Genomic DNA, 19,605 nt, shown 5'->3' on the forward strand with positions numbered 1-19,605 from the left:
CACCTTCACAATTCTCTATATTCCAGTCTCGTATAGCGCGCGGGAAGACCGAACACCTAAATGTTTACCTGCGAGCTCTGATTTCCCTTATTTTTTTATGGTGATCATTTCTCCCTATGTAAATCGGCATCAACAAAATATTTTCGCATTCGGAGGACAAAGTTGGTGACTGAAATTTCGTGAGAAGATTCCACCGCAACGAAAAACGCCTTTGATTTAATTATGTCTACCCCAAATTCTGTATCCCCTCAGTGACACTATCTCCCATATTTCGCTATAATACAAAACGTGCTGCTCTTCTTTGAACTTTATCAACGCACACCGTGCATCCTACCTGGTAAGGATCCCACACCGCGCAGCAGTATTCTAAAGGAGGATGGACAAGCATAGTGTAGGTAGTCTCTTTAGTAAATTTGTTACATTTTACTAAGTGTCCTGCCATTAACAGGCAGTCTTTGATTGGCCTTCCCCACAACATTTTCTATTTGTTCTTTCCAATTTAAGTTGTTCGTAATTGTAATTCCTAGGTATTTAGTTGAATTTACGGCCTTTACATTTAACTGATTTATCGTGTAACGGAAGTTCAGCGGATTCCTTTTATCACTCCTGTGCATGACCTCACATTTTTTGTTCTTTATGGTCGGTTGCCAATTCTTGCATCTTACAGGTATATTTCCTAAATCGTTTTGCAATTTGTTTTGATCTTGTGATGACTTTACTAGACGATAAACGACAGCATCATCTGCGAACAATCTAAGACGGCTCCTCAGATTATCTCGTAAGTCGTTTATATACCGGGTGATCAAAAAGTCAGTATAAATTTGAAAACTTAATAAACCACGGAATAATGTAGATAGATAGAGAGGTAAAAATTGACACACATGCTTGGAATGACATGGGGTTTTATTAGAACCACCCCATATTGGTAGACTCGTGAAAGATCTCTTGCGCGCGTCGTTTGGTGATGATCGTGTGCTCAGCCGCCACTTTCGTCATGCTTGGCCTCCCAGGTGCCCAGATCTCAGTCCATGCGATTATTGGCTTTGAGGTTACCTGAAATCGCAAGTGTGTCGTGATTGACCGACATCTCTAGGGATGCTGAAAGCCAACATCCGACGCCAGTGCCTCACCAGAACTCCGGACATGCTTTACAGTGCTGTTCACAACATTATTCCTCGACTACAGCTATTGTTGAGGAATGATGGTGGACATATTGAGCATTTCCTGTGAAGAACATCATCTTTGCTTTGTATTACTTTGTTATGATAATTATTGCTATTGTGGTCAGATGAAGAGCCATCTGTCGGACATTTTTTGAACTTTTGTGTTTTGTTGGTTCCAATAAAACCCCATGTCATTCCAAGCATGTATATGAATTAGTATCTCTCTATCTACATTATTCCGTAATTTATCCCGTTTTCAAATTTATACTGTTTTTTTGATCACCCGGTAGATAAGGAACAGCAAAGGACCTAAACACTACCTTGAGGTTACATTTCGGTTACCTCTCTGAGAGGAAGTCACGAATCCAGTCAATCTCGAGCTCCTTTTCTACCTCGAGAAATTCTATGAGCTGTCTTGATTTTTCTTAAATGTTGCTTCCATTATCAAGACAGAACTGGCACCCTGACACCTTTGTCTTCCCTGAAACCAAACTCACCGTCAATTAAAAGCTTTTGAATTTCCGTTTCTTGCGGTAGCAGTGGCCTATCCTGTCTGCAGAATAAAGAGTTCGGCGACCCTGGCAGACGCCAGGTAGCGTAGGAGGAGCAGAAAGAGAGGCCGCCAGGGCGGACCCAGCTAGCAGAGCGCAGTCGGGCAGCGCGCTATCTGGCGACATCTGCGGCGGGCGCCCGTAACTCAGCGGACCGCCGCTAATTGAGTTCTCCGCGAGTAATAGCCGGCCGTAATTAACGCATGATTTAGTCCGGCCGCCGTCTGTATCTGCGGATGTTTTTCAAATTAGGCCCGCGTGTGCGTGGGTCCGCGGCCGAGCTCGTCTCGCAGGGACCACCCGAACGGCCGCCGCGAAATATGCGGCCTCATTAGTCTCGTTAGCGGCGCATCGGGGCGGCTCAGCTCCGCTCCTACCGGCAACCGCCGTCTGCGCCTCCGGGGCCCCACGGCGCCGACTCGGGCGCTGCAGGGCGCGGAGGCGCGCTCTGCCGGGGTGGTAACTCAGACGTTACTCTGCGGTTCACAGAAAAAATGTTCGTAATGGCCAGCAGACTCGTAACTAATCGCAGGTACACGGCTGTTCATTTGCAACACCTCGAACAGTGCAAACAGTGACGCCGCCCGAACCTGGTCATTTCCAACTCCACGAACAGTAGCAAACAATGACACTCCGCAGCCGGCCGGGGTGGCCGAGCGGTTCTAGGCGCTACAGTCTGGAACTGCGAGACCCCTACGGTCGCAGGTTCGAATTCTGCATCGGGCATGGATGTGTATGATATCCTTAGGTTAGTTAGGTTTAAGTAGTTCTAAGTTCTAGGGGACTGATGACCTCAGATGTTAAATCCCATAGCCATTTGAACCATTTTTTGAACACTCCACAAACACGGTGTAAAGACTGCACTCCCTGTCGAAAAAGAGAGACACCCAGAAGAACAGGAGGAAACGAAATGATTAAGACTTCACGCTGTCGAGGAGTACTGATGCGACTACAGTATCGACTATGCAAACAACTTGTGCAGCTTTACCCACTTATCAATACAGCACTGTACCCACACTGGCTAGATCAATGCCTTCATTCAGATGGAAAGCGTTTCTTAAAGCCATCTTTACCATTTTTTGAGGCAAACTAGTTCGCTACTGTTCAAATAACGTAGGTAACGCTGCCAGTTGATGTTATCGACAACAGCTGATATTTCGACAGGAGCACACCATGCAATTTTCGAGGCATAACTACAGCAAGTGAGCGCTGTGCAGGGGAAATTAAAAGTCAGTTTTCAGAGAAACTTAGGGAAAATAACACTGTTACACTGTAAACACTAACACCATCAAAAATCAAAGACAACCCACGTCAGAAGATTTCAATAGTGAAATTAATAATCAGTGGGTGAGACGCATTACCCGAAGGAGGAAGCTGGCTTCCACGTAGAATTTAAACCGAGAGGACCAACTCTGCATCTTAGGTTACTTGCTAATTTAATTTCACAGGATTGATTTAATTCATTTAGTTTATGGTGAGGTCTTATGGGACCAAACTGAAGAGGTCATCGGTCCCTAAGCTTACGCACTACTTAATCTAACTTAAACTAACGTTCGCTAAAGACAACACACACTCCCATGCCCGAGGGAGGATTCGAAAGCCGGCCGGAGTGGCCGAGCGGTTCTAGGCGCTACAGTCTGTGGCCGCGCTACCGCTAAGGTCGCAGGTTCGAATCCTGCCTCGGGCATGCATGTGTGTGATGTCCTTAGGTTAGTTAGGTTTAAGTAGTCCTAAGTTCTAGTGGACTGACGACCTCAGAAGTTAAGTCCCATAGTGCTCAGAGAGAGTTTTTGAGGATTCGAACCTCCGACGGAGGGCCGTGACAAGGCGCCCTAGACCGCGCGGCTACCCCGCGCGGCAACAGATTTCTTAACAACAGTATCCCAATGGGCGGAAGTGCATGGCAGAATCTGTGTGTTGTTATGTTCCGTAGGATGACTGGCGCCAAGAACATCTCCTGCAATGGCGGATTTGCTTGGCTGTTACAAGCGTGTGTGACGCTTATGCTCAGTACACCGGTCCTCCACACTTCTCATAGCCTGGCCAATAAATGACATGCCACAACTGTAAGAAACAACTTAGACACCCAGCTTACGCAAACCAGGATCATACTTTAAGGAACCTAAAATGATCCCGATCTCCTATTGCAGTTGAAAAACACATTTCACATCATACATCCGCAAAATACGACCAATCCCTTTCAAAAGTCTCCCTGCGTAAGGCTAAAAAGTCAAAAGACGTTGGTGCCACCTTGATATTATCAACACTCGCCCAGTACAGAATTGGTCGATACCGCAATGCACGGCTCATCTGTCTTTCATTATAACCTTTCTGATGAAAGGTGACGTCGAGATTAGCTCCCTCTGCTGACAAACTCTCAGAATCTGAGACTAAATGGGCCCATTGAACCAAGGTACGAAGTACCCCTTCACCTTTAACCAGATGCTAAGACTACCAGCCTGCAGATATAGGTCAGCATGAGTAGGCTTCCTATAAGCATTATCAACCTTCCTCCTGATCAACAAATTTGGGGAAGGGAAGACACTGATCCTTGTCCACGCCCAGCGTGAAACAAATATTCGATTGGATTCAACTCAGATGTTCTAAAAAGTCATCCATATTCTCTCTGCCATAGGGCCCAACAACAAAGCGTCGTCTACATGTCTGAAAAAAACGCAGTTTTCGAAGCTTTTGACTAGGAGGCACATTCCTCAAACTCTTCCACAAACAAATTGGCTATCATACCAGAGTCATTCAAAGGTATTCCCTCTAATCGACCCAAAAAATCCGCCGAGTTCTTAATGTGATGCCCACACTTACTTAGCATAGGGCTCAACGGAGCGGCAAGGTGTTTTTCTACATGACATATCGGGGCACCATTGTTATTCACAATCGGACAAAGAAAACCACGTCCTTGTCGAAATTAGGGAGGCCATGTGACCTAGTGGCAACAGCACAATAAGAATTAAGACAATTTTGACAAGTAACTTTTCTTCATTAAGCTGCTAGTCTTCCTCTCAACACTTTTTGTGGTGTTGGCACCAGTCCTGTCATACTCTCAATCAGACTGTAAGCACTGTATCTTTTGAACGTAGTCCTGCTCCTCCAAAACAACAAAGTCAAAGTCTTTCAGGAGTGCTAGTTCTGCATGTTTCGCAGAAGAGCTTCTGTAAAGTTTGGAAGGTAGGAGACGGATACTGGCAGAAGTAAAGCTGTGAGGACGGGGCGTAAGTCATGCTTGGGTAGCTCAGTTGGTAGAGCACTTGCCTGAGAAAGGCAAAGGTCTCGAGTTCGAGTCTCGGTCGGGCACACAGTTTTAATCTGCCAGGAAGTTTCTGATGCACCCTGTTGAACACCTGGCTGCCATAACATAGTGCATGGTTGCTCCACGGCATGGAACTGGTTGTGGGTGTCAACCCCTGCAAACAAATTTCGTATTACAATTCAGACAAAATTGACACGTACTGAAAGATGGCATACACTGTACTGCTAGTATCTTTTAAATCAGAATCATAACACGCCGTATTGCTTCTGAACAGCGACGTTCTCAATATTACTTAATCTGACATCTTTAGTTGATATAGGGCACTAGTGCAGTATGAGACACATTTGGAATGATGGGTCCCATCAAGTTGCACCAGTTGTGCTTTGCTGCACGTCTGGTACGGCATGACCACACTGCACAACAACTATGTGGTTCCTGTCGATCTCTGTAAATCAATTATATATAATGAGGCATGTTCCTTAAGTAAGTACTGCTTTGAAATTTAAAAAAAAAGTAATTTTATTTTTACATGAAAGCCTGTACCTTAATCTACTTTTCTACATAATTTCCGTCAATATTGAGGCACATGTCATAACGTTGTACCAGTTTTTGAATACCCTCCTCATAGAAGTCTGCCGCCTGGCTTGTTAACCACTGCATCACCACTGTTTTGACTTCGTCATCGTCTTGAAGACGCTGACCGCCCAGGTGTTTCTTAGTGCAGGAACAGATGGTAGTCACTGGGCTCAAGATCGGGGCTGTACGGTGGATGATGTAGTTTCCGATCGAAAAGATGTGATGAAATCTTTGGTCTGATTCGCCACATGCGGACGGGCATTGTCTTGCAGCAAAACGATGCCCTTGCTCAATTTGCCACGTCTTTTGTTCTGAATTGAACGGCTCAGATTGTGCAATGTCTTACAGTAAGCTGCTGCATTGATTGTCTCATTACGAGGCAGAAATTCTACAAGCAATACTCCTTTTCTGTCCCAAAAAATTGTGCACATGATTTTCTAGGCAGAAATTATTTGCTTAAACTTCACCTTTCTGGGTGAATCTGAATGCCGCCATTCCATGGACTATTGCTTTGATTCTGCTGTGACGTAGGCCATCCGTGTTTCATCACCTGTAACAATTTGGCTTAAGAAATCATCACCGTCTTTGTGATACCGCTCAAGGAAAGTCAATGCACTGTATAAACGTTTGGCTTTGTGCACATCCGTCAACATTTTCGGTACCCAACGTGCGCACAGTTTTCGGTCATTCAAGTGCTCGGTTACAGTGCCATACAAAACACTACGAGAAACATTAGGAAAGTCATCCCACAAGGAGGACGTCGTAAAGCGTCTGTTTTCTCTCACCTTATTGTCCACTTCCTGCACCAAACTTTCATTAATGACCGAAGGACGTCCACTTCGTTATTCATCATGTACATTTGAGCGGCCATCTTTAAATGCCCTCACCACTTTCGTACCATTCCATCACTCATAATGTTTTCTCCGTAAACTGCACAGATCTCACGATGAATATCGATCGCTTTTAGGTCTTAAGCACCAGAAATCTTATAACAGCCCGTACTTCAAAGTCGGCGGGATTCACGATTATTGGAGGCATCTTTAACACTCAGTACACAATTTAAACAAGGTAGAATCAGACTGTAAGGCTAGGCGCTAATTGAGAAGCGTATAGCACGTGTGACGTGACACGACACTGCAGCGCGACACGCACGTGCCGCACAGGTCGAAAGGGTACAGCGCATATTGCGACGCGTACACCATACTTTGCACGCGCTGACTGGCGACGCTTTGCGTTGACTGAACGTATCTTTCTCAAACGATTTTACAGAAACTATTCTCTGAAAATATATGATTTTTGTCTTACTTGTAGCGTTATATGTCAGCTTCGTGACGAAGTGACCATCACCTCGCTAATGACCATTCTTAATGTGATGTTCACATTTTAATAAGACACTACGCAAAACTCAAAAAGTTTGCAACGAAAATTAGGGGTCGCTATGATTTTGCATTTGGTTCGTATTACACCATATATTGCTGCGTATGAAATTTAGCTAACATGCTGAATTTTTGTTTAGACTTGGGAGGAGATCTCTGCCTCCGAGCTCGAGAAAATGGATCCCATGTAGCGCGCTCACTTCCGATCTCACGCCCGCGAGAATGAAATACTCGCAACATCTCTCTTATCTCCTAAACCGCTCGAGACATCGAAACGAAAGTTTGGTGAATGATAGCATACAAGGAGGAGAGTGTTTTGCCAATTATTAAACATACTGTACTTTATCTATGGCGATATATCACTACTTATACTTCTTTTTTTATTTATTTCACTCCAGTGACTGTAATTTTTTAAGAGTTATCGACAGCTAGCGAAACAAGAGCTTCCTAGTATGAAAATAAACATGAAATTTCTTCTTTTATGTTTCTGCAAACCGATACTATGAGGTTTCTCGTAAGCTATTGAGCTCTGTGATTGCCAATTACTTGTTTAACGAGGCCCTCCGTTTCGGAATTCTGTCTCAATAGCTGCTGTGAAATGAGTTTGGCAAATTACAATATGACAAAGGAAGTACAATTAAGCCAGTCATCAAGAGAAATGTGGCCTTTACTCATAAATGGTGATGCTTCTTCGAATGAGAAAAGGTTAACAAGTCACAAATACAGATTGGCAATTCTATTCGAATTTTGGTGGAATCCCCGTAACCCATCGTATTTTTAACACTGAGCGACTGGAATGGAAACTTAGCAAAGGATTTTATTCCTGCTCTTGATCTGAGCAGTATTAAAATAATGACGAGCGTTCCTTCAGGCGGAATGATAGGCACATGCCAGATACTGCCTAGGGCTTGCCAAACTGACAATGCGCGCGACAGGAATGCACAAGCTAGCCATGTGTGCTTTGTGAGATGGAGTTCGAAAAACGTTGTCATTAAAGCAGATCGGCCTTTGTCAGCGGCACATTTCAACAAATTAAATGTATCTAATCGTAACACTCTTTTAGGATATTCCTACTTTCGTAATAACACCGACCATTTTCTTCATTTGTGTAGCCTCTTGTTGTATAATTAGTTTATTAATGCTGATAATGTCCATGCAACAATTGAAATGCTTTTTCTCATGACGGTGAACCAATTGTTTCTAGCTTGCAGTGGAAATTTGTTTTTCACATGTATGTAGTACAGTGTGTCGTATTACATTGTTACATCCATATCAGAGCAATCACAGTGAAACTTCTATACTTCAGATCTTGGACGCTAGGGATCACACCTGTGGAGATAATCCCTTTCTAAATTTTTGTAACAGATCGTACAGATACGCTAGCTTACTAGGCAGTGAGAACATAACCTTGCTTAACTTTCCTGCCTTGATTAATCACATGATTTTATAATATTCCTTGCTTCCTTATTCACTACCCTTTGTCCCTTCTTGCGATCTGAAAACATCGCGGAGGCATATGGTGCAATTCCAGCGGCCAATGGGTCATCAGTTACTGAAGTATACATTTTTATTGACAGAAGAAAACAAAACAAAACTATGCAGATATAAATAACAGAAAAGTATAACGTAGAAAGCTGGAGCGTTCAAATGGCGAATAACGAAACACTACCCGAAGGCAATAAAATTCAGTATACAGTAAGGCAAAATTTATCGTATGGGCAATATTACCACTGCTCATATGCGCCGTTCCGATGTGAGTATATGGCCGGGCTAGCGAGGCAAGCGTCTTACTTAATAAAAATAAAAAAAATAAAAATAAAAATAAAAAAACCGCGCCTCGTAAAATGCAGACACAGCAAAATAAAGAATAAAGCTTTTAATGTACATACGTAATTTCAGAATTTCATTATACTCAAATACTGTTATATTCCTTAGATTTACTTTCTACAAACCTGATGCGCCATGCTGAACAGCTGACTGCCATAACATAGTGCATGGTTGCTCCGCAACATGGAGCGGATTGTGGGTGTCAAGTCCAACAAACAAATTTCATATTATAATTCAGGCAGAATTGGTTGGTACTGGTAACTTTTAAATCAGAGTCCAAGCACACCACATACCTACTGAACAACAAAATCTAAGTGTAACTTAATCTGACATGTTCAGTTTATACGAGGATATTGGAGCAGTATCACAGACATCTGGAGCGATGGGTCCCATGAAGTGTTACCTGTTGTACTGTGGTGTACATTTTGTATGCCACTACTATGTTCCACAGGGATATCATGACTCGTGTCGAGCTCTGCAATTAAATTTCATATATTAATTCAGGCAAAACTGGCAGGTACTGAACAGCAATTTGTATATTAACGATGAATTACATTTTACTCTGTTGGGGCTCAACACATAACCACGTCTCCTCAATAAATTAAAATTGATACATCACCTCATCCAGAAGTGATCTTAATGTTTCACGGCTTTCTTCAGCATGAAGAACAGAAAGAGAAATTTTACATGTTTTTTTCGTGGTAGAAACAGCATCCTCTGTGGTGTAAGTTTTTTTCTTTTCTGGCTCCTAACTGTTTCTCTGAAGTAACTGTTTCAAGCTCGAACTGCTCCTACATTTACTTTAAAGGTAACACACTTTTGGCTAAATGCAGTTAACCTTCTGTCATCCCAATGACAATATTGTAAAACACTGAAATAAGCTTCTGTTTCCCTTTTAATGATTTAGATGTTTTTTTTAAATGGATTTTCTCCTTACTTCGGCTAATATTGCTTTTCTCCCACTGTTAGCATCAACATCTTTAGCAATGCACACCAGTGAAGACGTTGTGGATCGTACTTCCCAGCCACTGTCTACGTTAGTAATGACATCATTGTCCATTAACAAACTAGTTTTGTGCTTATAACATATGCCCTGAACTCTGTAACCTCCCCTTTTACATTCGTTGTAAACCAATCAAACATCTTCGCTGTAATAAGTGACATCAGTGTAGAGATGCCTTTGCCCCTTATATTACCATGTATCTCCTTTAACGCCCTACACATACTCTCCAAATGCAAGTTGGTGTTGAGACCAGCGCCCAACGCTCCGGGTTTGCACATACTGTGTGCTGAGGTAGGCTTTTGATGTGTCAGTGTCACTACCGAGCTTCTGCGATTCTTTTTGCAGCCATTCCTCAAATTTACTTACAGTTATGAACATTAACACTGATTTAATGAGCTGTTAAGCCTTATTTCTTTTATGCATATCTGTAATTTCCCTCTTATATTTGTTTTTCTCGCTCTGTCGAAATGCCAGATACAATATAGTCTCATCTTAGGATCTCCCATTTTCCTGTTCCATGCAAACTCTGCCAAGGTCCAACATGTGATTTTATATACTGTAAAAATATATTTAAAAAAGCAGCGCCCTTCCTGTTCGAAACTAGAAAAGCACGTGGAAACCACTGCCTGAGATCATGTGGTGCTAACACAGAGGTCACGTCAAAATCATAGCCGTTATCCCGTGGGTTCCATCAATATGGATACAGTCTTGCCCATATTTTGATAACATTTCGCGTTGAGCACTGTTCATTATCACTAGTACGAAATCTTCACTCCTCAATTCTTATTGTTCACTAGTCGATTCTTGTGGTTTATAGAACAACACACACGGATTCTCACTTTCGTACGTTCCTTTTACTCAAGCATCAACACTGATTGCATCATGTTGATGCTTGACCAACTTTGAAATGGATTCTGTCCAAATTTAAAGCATGCAAAGTTGCTTGTACGTTATGCAGAATTCTGTCATACGCAATATCTGTTGCTAAGGTTTGCCGCTCTTTTTGACTCAGCGGTAGATGGCTCAAATCTTGCTTATGGTTAACGCACGTCAACACAAAATCTACTTTGGATGCTCCACCTTCGCGTACAGCTACTTTTCTCTTTGCAGGGCGCTTTCCAGTCATTTTGTTGCTGCCCATCAATTTAAGACGTCTTGTGCCTTTACCTTTGGATATGAAGTTACCTGACCGATGGCAACCATAGTCATGTGTAAAACTAGTAGCCCCAAGCACTTTAACCAACATTGAATGTGTTGTACGTTCAGCGTCTTCTTCCCGCCGCAAAAATTCATCTTCAGTTGAGAATTACAAATATTCTTAATTCAAGTGAATTTCACGAGTAGTTTATAAATGATCTATCCAAACCTATTCATAACTACTTTCAAATGAGCACGACGTACACAAGAACCACGCCCCATCCTGCATACCATGCACACTACTGGCCACTAAAATTGCTACACAACGAAGATGGCGTGCTACAGACGTGAAATTTAACCGACAGGAAGAAGATGCTGTGATATTCAAATGATTAGCTTTTCAGAGCATTTACGCACGGTTGGCGCCTGTGGCGACATCTTCAACGTGCTGACACGGGGAAAGTTTCCAAACGATTTATCATACACAAACAGCAGTTGACCTCTCGTTTAAGGAGGATAAATGCGTACCATCACGTTTCCGACTTTGATAAAGGTCGGATTGTAGCCTATCGCAATTGCGGTTTATCGTATCGCGGACATTGCAGCTCGCGTTGGTCGAGATCCAATGACTGTTAGCAGAATACAGAATCGGTGGGTTCAGGAGGATAATACGAAACGCCGTGCTGGATCCCAACGGCCTCGTATCACTAGCAGTCGAGATGACAGGCATCTTATCAGCATGGCTGTAACGGATAGTGCAGCCACCTCTCGATCCCTGACCCAACAGTTGGGGAAGTTTGCAAGACAACAACCATCTTTACGAAAGGTTTAAAGACGTTGGAGAAGCATGGGGAGCGCCTGCGATGGTGTACCCAACGACGATCCTGGGTACACGAATGGCAAAACGTCATTTTTTCGGATGAATCCAAGTTCTGTTTACAGCATCACGACGGTCACACACATGTTTGGCGACATCGCGGTGAACACACATTGGAAGTGTGAATTCGTCATCGACATACTTGCGTATCACCCGGCCTGATGGTATGGAGTGCGATTGGTTACTAGTCTCGGTCACCTCTTGTTTGCATTGACGGCACTTTGAACAGTTTGCGTTACATTTCGGACGTGTTACGACCCGTGGCTCTACCCTTCATTCGATCCCTGCTAAACCCTACATTTCAGCAGGGTAATGCACGACCGCAGGTCCTGTACGGGCCTTTCTGGATACAGAAAACGATCGACTGTTGTCCTGGCCATTACATTCTCCACATCTCTCACCAATCGAAAACGGCTGGTCAATCGTGGCCGAGCAACTGGCTCGTCACAATACGCCAGTCACTACTCTTGATGAACTGTGGTTTCGTGCAGGCCGCGGTGGTCTCGCGGTTCTAAGCGCGCAGTCCGGAACCGTGCGACTGCTACGGTCGCAGGTTCGAATCCTGCGTCGGGCATGGATGTGTGTGATGTCCTTAGGTTAGTTAGGTTTAAGTAGTTCTAGGGGACTGATGACCACGGCAGTTGAGTCCCATAGTCCTCAGAGCCATTTGAACCATTTTTGTGGTTTCGTGTTGAAGCTGCATGTGCAGCTGTACCTGTACACGACAGCCTAGCTCCGTTTGACTCAATGCCCAGGCGTATCAAGGCCGTTATTACGGCCAGAGGTGGTTGTTCTGGGTACTGATTTCTCAGGATCTATGCACCCAAATTGCGTGAAAATGTAATCAAATGACAGTTGTAGTATAATATATTTGTCCAATGAATACCCGTTTATCATCAGCATTTCTTCTTGGTGTAGAAATTTTAATGGCCGGTAGTGTATATTGCTTTGGTGGCGATACAATTTATTTTAAGAGTAAAAGTTTTGTCACATACGTGGCACTGATAAGAAGTTGGTGGCACTTTGGTGCTAACAGGCTGTTGATGGTTTTTTGCAAACATACTGTGTACTGTGTCAAATTTAACGTGCATTAAAAGACGTTGTTCGCCTACACATATGTGCTCAGTCACGTGAGTTATAGAGAAGAAATACAAAGGGCCTTAATGCAGTCATATTTTAATTTTGCCTAAGCATTTTTGTATATATCATGTAGACATGCAGATCGACAAACGGCTGCAAAACCCATAAATACTGCACCAAAGCAGAGATTTGGCAGCGGTGACGGCAGAGTCCGCAAACAGTCCACCTTCGCAGATATCTAGTTGCTATACGACGCTGCGAGAACTATTTTCTACAGTGTGAACATTATTGTGAAGTCAAAATATCGTTGCATTTCGTCTGTGTGTTTTGACACTGTCAGACAGGAAGTTGAATCCTCGTTTTGCCATAGGACGCTTCAGGGCGTCCGACGAGAGATAATACTGGCAACAGTTTGCCTGGATCAACAAGTCTAACTGCTGAGAGAGGTCGCATTCAGCTCGTTCCCATATTTGTACTGTTTAGGAAATTTAGTAATATTCCTAACCGTCAGGTTCTGCATGTAGAATTTGATTCATATGGCTGCTAATGCAATTACGTCTCTTAGTGACATCGCCTATTTGAGTGAGGAACTGGTGCAGTAAGCTGTGTATTTGTGAGGCTGGATAATTGCAGTGACTTTGTGGGTCTTACAGTTCCGTGAACGGGTGTTAGCGAATCTGCTGGCTGACTCTAAGATGACCGAGTTCGTGTATTTGGTGTTTGTAGGATTATACTGATTTTCGAGCGGAGCTATCGATATAGTTTGTATTTTCTTTGGCAGTCGCTAAAGATTCATAAGCAGGGAACTGTGACTTATTTTGCTGCTGCTGACAGCGTGTTACATGAAGTTTGTGATCTACATTAACGTGTAAGGAAAAGGAACTGAATGTCAGAAAAGTGGGAACCACATTAAGAGGCACTGTGTCACCATTTCAAGACTACTGAAAAGATGCGTGACGAGGGACTTTCGTAATTTGTTCGAAGTAGTGGGACTACCTGTTTTCAACATCTGAAATGGTTGTGCCTTGAATTACCATTCAATTGCAGTGTTTAATTTGACTGTGACACATAGGTATTTCCTTTTATTTGTTTTCTTTATCTCGTTCGAGAGGACATAGTTTTCTCGTCAGTAGGTCATACGTATATTCAGAAAGTGTATTGGGAATTGAATTTTACCAATAAATTATAAGAGAAGTGAGCCAATACTGGCTAAAGAGAGAAAAACATAAAAGTTTATCTCCTAATGTCGTTGTGTGAGTGGAGAAATTTCTGAGGTTTGCATATGAGAAACTGTCTGCGGATGAGTCTGACGTACAACAGTATTTTGAACCAAAGGAATTTGTTATGCTTTGTGTTACGCCACGTGAACTCGCGTAAATAAAAATTAGAAAACCTTGAAATTCATTACAAGAAGTCATATTTAACTGAAAGTAACTCAAAAGCGGAGATAAAAGAAAGTGGAATAAAATTATCGCTAATGTTTCAATAATCAAAATTGCACACAAAAATCGCTATTTATGTAGTAGTAGTAGTAGCATCTGTATGTGAAAGTTTATTTTATCTTAGACTTAACAACGGAAAAGACCTATTTTCACGATAAACAACAAGAGTAAAGGAGTAACTACATGCAAAAGGGGCTGAAGCAATATAATTTAAATTATTTTAACAATGGTGTCCATATATTCGCAATCAGTAATAGTAAATGAGAAGAAACCGACGATCCCTTAACATTTTTTCTGAATTTATTAAACTGAATTACGTCGTATTTACTTTGTGCGAAGGTACGACTTTACAATAATTATAGTGGTTTTCTACTGAAAGTAGCTCTGCTATAGCAGTTAAAAGGGTTTTTGAGAGTCATCATCATCATCATCATTTAAGACTGATTATGCCTTTCAGCGTTCAGTCTGGAGCATAGCCCCCTTATAAAATTCCTCCACTATCCCCTATTCAGTGCTAACATTGGTGCCTCTTCTGATGTTAAACCGATTACTTCAAAATCATTCTTAACCGAATCCAGGTACCTTCTCCTTGGTCTGCCTCGACTCCTCCTACCCTCTACTGCTGAACCCATGAGTCTCTTGGGTAACCTTGCTTCTCCCATGCGTGTAACATGACCCCACCATCTAAGCCTGTTCGCCCTGACTGCTACATCTATAGAGTTCATTCCCAGTTTTTCTTTGATTTCCTCGTTGTGGACACCCTCCTGCCGTTGTTCCCATCTACTAGTTCCTGCAATCATCCTAGCTACTTTCATCTCCGTAACCTCAACCTTGTTGATAAGGTAACCTGAATCCACCCAGCTTTCGCTCCCATACAACAAAATTGGTCGAAAGATTGAACGGTGCACAGATAATTTAGTCTTGGTACTGACTTCCTTCTTACAGAAGCGAGTAGATCGTAGCTGAGCGCTCACTGCATTAGCTTTGCTACACCTCGCTTCCAGTTCTTTCACTATGTTGCCATCCTGTGAGAATATGCATCCTAAGTACTTGAAACTGTCCACCTGTTCTAACTTTGTTCCTCCTATTTGGCACTCAATCCGTTTATATTTCTTTCCCACTGACATTACTTTCGTTTTGGAGATGCTAATCTTCATACCACAGTCCTTACATTTCTGATCCAGCTCTGAAATATTACTTTGCAAACTTTCAATCGAATCTGCCATCACAATTAAGTCATCCGCATATGCAAGACTGCTTATTTTGTGTTCACGTATCTTAATCTCACCCAGCCAGTCTATTGTTTTCAACATATGATCCATAAATAATATGAACAACAGTGGCGACAGAGTTGCAGCCTTGTCTTACCCCTGAAACTACTCTGAACCATGAACTCAATTTACCGTCAACTCTAACTGCTGCCTTACTATCCATGTAAAGACCTTTAATTGCTTGCAAAAGTTTGCCTCCTATTCCATAATCTCGTAGAACAGACGATATATTCCTCCTAAGAACCCGGTCATATGCCTTTTCTAGATCTATAAAGCATAGATACAGTACCCTGTTCCACTCATAACACTTCTCCAGTATTTGCCGTAAGCTAAAGATCTGATCCTGACAACCTGTAAGAGGCCTAAACCCACACTGATTTTCATCCAATTGGTCCTCAACTAATACTCGCACTTTTTCACCCACAACGCTGATTAAAGAGATACCTCTGTAGTTGTTACAATCTTTCCTGTTTCCATGTTTAAAGACTGGTGTGATTACTGCTTTTGTCCAGGCTGATGGAACCTGTTCCGACTCCCAGGCCATTTCAATTATCCTGTGTAGCCATTTAAGACCTGACATTCCACTGTATTTGATAAGTTCCGACATGATTTCATCCACCCCAGCTGCTTTATTGCACTGCAATCTATTGAGAGTATTTGTAAAATAATTGAATTGCCACTAAATCAGTAGTTTTGATAAGACGTTACATAATTGAAGCTGTTACGTATACGTTGAATAGGTTTGAAAGTGATAATACTGGGCCTTGTGTTTACATATAAACCATAAATGTTAGCTGGTGTTATTAACTCTTCCAGTCATTACCGATCGATAGAGTCTATCCGAGTTCGGAAATAATAGTATCTCATCTCAGCTGAACTAATCGCAGAGAGATTGACTTTTGCTACGTACTGGACACTGTGAAAGTGGTTAACGCGACTGTGCATCACGTTTAAAAATTATTTTAATTTTGCTAGGGACATGTGTGTCATATAATAGCGCGACGGGTATAGTTCATGTAACGCGCTGAGTTATAACACTGCTTACGTAGTGTTATTGCGAAATGTATTCTAGCTGGTGAGGTAACATTCGACACAGGGCAGGCGACATCAACCCGTACCCAGTTTAGCTTTGACACAGTTTAGCTGCCTGACATTCTTTCCGTGATTATACTCCAGCCCACACACTTCACACTTAAAAGCACTCACTTCCGCAATACACAAACGCCACACTTTAGGCACAGTCGGTCAGAAACGAACGACGGACGAAGCGAAAGTAACACGTGCACTCCTTTGCACTCAAAAAAAAAAAAAAAAAAAAAACAACCACTGCGAATAAAGAAACCACTAACCACTACGAAGAGTCCCATGTGGGCTCCAAAGCGCAAGAGCACCGGTGGTGAGCGAGCTGTAGGGGCTGAGGTGAGCCGTGTTGGTGGAGCAGAGTGGTCAAGCCTTGGGGGGGGGGGGGGTGAGTTGCGCAGGTGGAAGACTTTGGGGGAGGGGGAAGGGGTGGTTCTCGCTGGAATCTTCATAGGCTTCAACGTTTGCTTGCTAGTTGACCGTTTCCGCAAGTCACGTACAGGGACAATAAGCGTGTCGCCGGAAACGGGTAACCCCAGTGCAGAGAATTTGCACGGCTGATGATCGCGTTGGCTCTGTGCAGAATACAATCCAGAAAATGGCGGAGTGCAAACACTATTAAAATGGCCAATTTACAGCTCTTTGAGATTCTACGACAACTCAGTAAGATATCAGCGCTTACTGAACATATCTGCGATGTCAGAAACATGAGGCATATCCAGTGATAAAGTAATACTTCAATACCTTTAAAAGTACATAAGCCAATATTTCACAGTGAATAAATATTTATATGATGAACTGCTGTATTAACCATTTTTAACCGTTGCAATGCACTGTAACTGTCGTCTCTGAAAGTTACGTATCTGTATCTATTTTATTTATATCTTTTTCATTATGCAGATGTTTGCCACAATATCGTATTTACACAGCTCATTTACACAGCATATGAATGCACCATAAATACCTCTTATTTTGTCATATTTGTGTTTTTATTTAATGGATAGTTTACTATTTTGCCAGAAACTCTACTGAATGTTGATTGTGAGTACTATTAGTAAACTGTACTAATTTAAAAATCGTCAATCGCACCTTTTAGAGTACACCACCTTTGTAAAATAATCCTAAAATACATTGCTGACAAGCAGGTTTAAATAACAGTGTAACCTATATTTACCGACAATACGTGGTCACTTGACATTACCGCACTTGAATAAGAATACTGGCTTATTTATTTATGGATCGAGTTTACTTATATTTATGGTAAATGGTCTGAATGTAACTGGATGTTTATAATATTTGTTTTACTTAAATATTGTTATAGTATATTAGTTTAGTGCGGGATAGTGGTCAAGTGAATCAGATGATGTCTGTAGAGCTTGACAACAACGTACTATTTTTTGTGGGGAAGTCCTAGAGCCAATGAGCGTTGAATAGTGACGGAACACTGCCGGAGTCAACTGGATACTGGGAGTTTTCGAGGGAAGAGCTCGAGGGAGCGAAGCAGGGCACTTGGTGACGAGTGCGAGAAGAAGGCAGACATGGCTATGGTAACGTGCGTTAGTCATTCGTATACGTGATTGGTGATTGATTCTGGTCGGTGAACGGCCGCTGCAGGGGACTTTGTATTTTGAGAGGTCAGACTATACTCCACAACAGGACTCTAAGTATTTCCGCGTGCCTTACGGAACGGAGGATAGACAGCGTATGACTGCCTACTCTTTGCGTCGCGTGTGTTAATTTGTAAATCATCAAGTTCAACTCTGAACTATTTTGAGCTGTTGAATGTTTAGTGTACTGCGATCACGAAATGGACATACACTCCTGGAAATGGAAAAAAGAACACATTGACACCGGTGTGTCAGACCCACCATACTTGCTCCGGACACTGCGAGAGGGCTGTACAAGCAATCATCACACGCACGGCACAGCGGACACACCAGAAACCGCGGTGTAGGCCGTCGAATGGCGCTAGCTGCGCAGCATTTGTGCACCGCCGCCGTCAGTGTCAGCCAGTTTGCCGTGGCATACGGAGCTCCATCGCAGTCTTTAACACTGGTAGCATGCCGCGACAGCGTGGACGTGAACAGTATGTGCAGTTGACGGACTTTGAGCGAGGGCGTATAGTGGGCATGCGGGAGGCCGGGTGGACGTACCGCCGAATTGCTCAACACGTGGGGCGTGACGTCTCCACAGTACATCGATGTTGTCGCCAGTGGTCGGCGGAAGGTGCACGTGCCCGTCGACCTGGGACCGGACCGCAGCGACGCACGGATGCACGCCAAGACCGTAGGATCCTACGCAGTGCCGCATTGGACCGCACCTCCATTTCCCAGCAAATTAGGGACACTGTTGCTCCTGGGGTATCGGCGAGGACCACTCGCAACCGTCTCCATGAAGCTGGGCTACGGTTCCGCACACCGTTAGGCCGTCTTCCGCTCACGCCCCAACATCGTGCAGCCCGCCTCCAGTGGTGTCGCGACAGGCGTGAATGGAGGGACGAATGGAGACGTGTCGTCTTCAGCGATGAGAGTCGCTTCTGTCTTGGTGCCAATGATGGTCGTATGCGTGTTTGGCGCCGTGCAGGTGAGCGCCACAATCAGGACTGCATACGACCGAGGCACACAGGGCCAACACCCGGCATCATGGTGTGGGGAGCGATCTCCTACACTGGCCGTACACCTCTGGTGATCGTCGAGGGGACACTGAATAGTGCACGGTACATGCAAACCGTCATCGAACCCATCGTTCTACCATTCCTAGACCGGCAAGGAAACTTGCTGTTCCAACAGGACAATGCACGTCCGCATGTATCCCGTGCCACCCAACGTGCTCTAGAAGGTGTAAGTCAACTACCCTGGCCAGCAAGATCTCCGGATCTGTCCCCCATTGAGCATGTTTGGGACTGGATGAAGCGGCGTCTCACGCTGTCTGCACGTCCAGCACGAACGCTGGTCCAA

This window comes from Schistocerca gregaria, chromosome 6 (assembly GCF_023897955.1).
Source record: "Schistocerca gregaria isolate iqSchGreg1 chromosome 6, iqSchGreg1.2, whole genome shotgun sequence".
Taxonomy (NCBI): Eukaryota; Metazoa; Arthropoda; class Insecta; order Orthoptera; family Acrididae; genus Schistocerca; species Schistocerca gregaria.